Source organism: Habropoda laboriosa, unplaced genomic scaffold (genome assembly GCF_001263275.1).
Source record: "Habropoda laboriosa isolate 0110345459 unplaced genomic scaffold, ASM126327v1 scaffold13, whole genome shotgun sequence".
Taxonomy (NCBI): Eukaryota; Metazoa; Arthropoda; class Insecta; order Hymenoptera; family Apidae; genus Habropoda; species Habropoda laboriosa.
The window spans coordinates 138,088-141,599 of NW_017100124.1; positions in this window are offsets into that span (position 1 = coordinate 138,088).

Genomic DNA, 3,512 nt, shown 5'->3' on the forward strand with positions numbered 1-3,512 from the left:
AGGAAACTAATTAACCGACAATCATTTTCTACGTTCACGTTCGAATAGTCATAATTCCGTAAGTTTTTCCGGAAATTTCGACGAAAATCTGCGTGTAATTTTCTGTCCTCAATTAGTGCTCGCCATCAGAGTAATTAATATTCGTTGCATTTCAATAGTATCGATTATAGAGGGAACCAAAATGGATTCAGCTGACGTGAAATAAAGCTTACAATTGCTATCTTTCTCTGTAACGAAATATCGTTATCTATTCGTCGGAGATCGATTTCTCCGGTATTGTTAACAGATTACTAAATATGTAAGTACGGCCGTTTAATTGCAATACTTTTACCCTAAATTTCGTTCTCTAATTACGCGTATTAAAAGCCTACTATAACAATGATAAAACTAAATATAAATAAGGTAATATGTATAATAAGAAATAATTTACCTCATTTTTACGTATATTATTACACATATTATTGGATTACGGGAGTTACTGGTTGTTAAATAATTAATAATCCTTATTTTAAACTATAAACTTTTATTAGACACAAGGAAGGTTCGCTTTTCTACTTGATGATAAGAGCACTGTATACAGACTGAGAATGCTCCTAGGCAACGCCCTAATATTGCCTACGACCCCGCTCGGGACCGAAGGGCCTTTCGTCACGTATCATAAACATTTAGATCTTAAACGGATTTCTCCGAACGTATACGAAAGAAATATATACTTCCTAGTGTCGTCGAATCACTTTAGACGGTGGATTTTACGAATTATCTTTATTTGTTGATAGTTTTCTTTACGCTGTGGTTTTGCGAATATAAAGTGTACGGTCTAAGCTGCCTTGTTATTCAATGCTGACTGCTCTTCGTTCTTTTTCGAGGCTGCCTTTATATTGGGGTTTCTGGGAGTTGCGGGTGGGGGAATTTAGGAATGCGTCCGTTAGGTAAGGACCAGAAATGTGTAAGGATAGTGATCAGGACTCGTTAGGATTGAGGGTTCGATGGCACAAGAGAAGAATTGCAGGGACAATGGTTAGGTAATGAACTTAAGGATTCGGTACAAAAGAAATGTGTAGAGTGCATCAGTTTGAAGATCTGCCGGAGATAGGATAGGAATTCGGTGGGAAAGTGGAAAACGCGCAGGTAGTTGTCAAAACGGCACCTGGGATAAGGATCTGCATGCATGAGAGTCAAGGGACAAAGGGATGAGGATTCGACACTAGTAAGGCTTTAGATTCATTTTTGTTATATCTAACTGGCTGATAAATCTAACACACATTACCTTATTTATATATATTGTTATACACGTTAATTTGAAATTTCGCGATACCAAGTGTAAGGCGCCGTGCGACGCGCCTAGGCAGCGACCGCGGGACCCGAGCCGTAGGGGGCCCTAGACAAGGAGCAGCGCAGACTGCACCCCCACCCCACGGCTTGCAGGCCCTAACGGCCGAAGAAGCGTATGAAAACGGGAAAAAGGGCAGCGGCCCACACATTATCGTACCTAACCATCGACCAGTGAACCAACCAGTTCATTTTAATATCTGTCGTTTTAAGCTCCTTGTAATTCTTTACTCTTACACAAGATAATGTTAGATAATTGCAAAAATTCATGCCTGATTTTCAGAGGTGGTGGGAACCTTATCGACTACGTCACACATGTTTGTTTTAGCGTTATGCTACATTCCTATCGAAAGATACACCGCTTGTGTTTTATTTTCAAATAATTCTTCGTTTCGTTTCATTTTCTTTTCAAATGAAATGTGCCTTTGCGCACACCGTTTGTGTTTCATTCTCAAATCGAGCATGAACTTTTGCAATCATCCAATACTTCGTGTATGATAGAAGATAAGAAATAATTCACTTTATTCATATATATTATCTTCTATTATACACGAAGTATTATATCTTGGTATCGCGAAATTTCATTGGGAAAAAAAATGGCAGGCCCTCGTGACACAGACGTGCTGTAACGAAGTACCTTTTTACAAAGGACAAGTGAGAAGCAGTCGTTTGTTCGGTTCTTTTTGCACTTATTACGATTGACGATTGATCGCCTTTGCTCGCCAACTAAGCAAATTAAGCGCTGTACCCAGCGTGCACCAACTTTCATCCTACTTTTCCTTTGACGCGCACCAAGAATTTCGATCGCTCTTCCCTCTCTTCCTTCCGTTAAATATGTAACGCGATCGACAAACAAATAAAAAGAAATTCGTCCACGCTACGAACGAAGGAAAGACTGCGGAAAAGCTACTCCTTCAGAGACGCGGGAAACAAACGCATTCGTCGATTAAAAAATTAAAAATTCTATATCAGTCGCCCGTTGAAAATTCACATTCGCGTATGCGGCGAAAAAGAAAGAAAGGAAAGAACCTGCTATTTAATAGAACAGTTTTCATTACAAAATACGTTTCCTCTCGCTTCACAGAAAAATCGGAAGGAAAATACAGTGTTTTAACGGATTCCAAACGCCTGTTATTCAACTTTTTAGCCATCAATTAGATCACTGAAGTATTCATCCGTACATAACGTAAAAGTTTTTATTCCACGTTTCGCGGGCAACAGCGAACTCGCTCTACTTTTCCACCCTCCCAACCCGCTATTTTATTGTTATATTTATATTCCATAACCATTCCCGTTTCTCTCTTCCCTCTCTCACGGACAATTCTTCCGCGCGTCGAACGGCGAGGCCCTAGATTAAACCAAAGTGAAAACGTTCGCGCCGTTAATGAGATTCAGAAAAGCTCGAACGTGACCGCAATTTTCTCACCCAGCCAGCGTCAAATTGCCGATAACATTCGGTTCGAACGGTTTTCAACTACTTTGCCCACAATTGAATATCACTCCTAAACGAACCCACCGATTGCACAAAGCGCCTCTCTCTCTGATCATTGTATAATTATCCGAATGCCGCGAGAGGCAACCGAATCGTTTCTTCGCCAAGTGGATTTCTCCATTTCCTTTGTAGCACGTGACCCCATCCGTGGATTTTTCACCCACGCTTCATTTCGATAAATTCATTTGTTTTCAATTCGACTCGTTTCTCGCTCTAACTCGAGTCAGCTGTACTGTCGGCGACTAATTAACTAATCGTTGTTGCACAGTTGATCGAACCGGTTTATGTGATTTTCTGGAGGAGCTGCGTTTCAGTTCTGTTAACGACGTTGTTCAATTTCTCGAACGAGTGTACTTTAGACACTTTAGAAAATGTTCGAGATGAATTTGTCGATCTGTAGGGTGGAATTTTGTGTTTTATTTTATTTTCTGAAAATTGACGAGCAGTTATCATCGATACTAGTCGTTTCGAAAATTATTTCACAAATTCATGTATCTCGCGAAAATTGTTCAATTTAGCGGACTGCAAGTCTCGAGCATCCTGATGAAGCTACTTGAACAAAAAACAATCGAATACGGCACAAACCTGGATTCTTCGATTAATAATTCGAACAATCCAAGAAGTCCCAAGAATCCCTGCTTTAGACTGTTCTTTAGTTTCAGTGTAATCTGTTGGATTATTAGGAGAAATT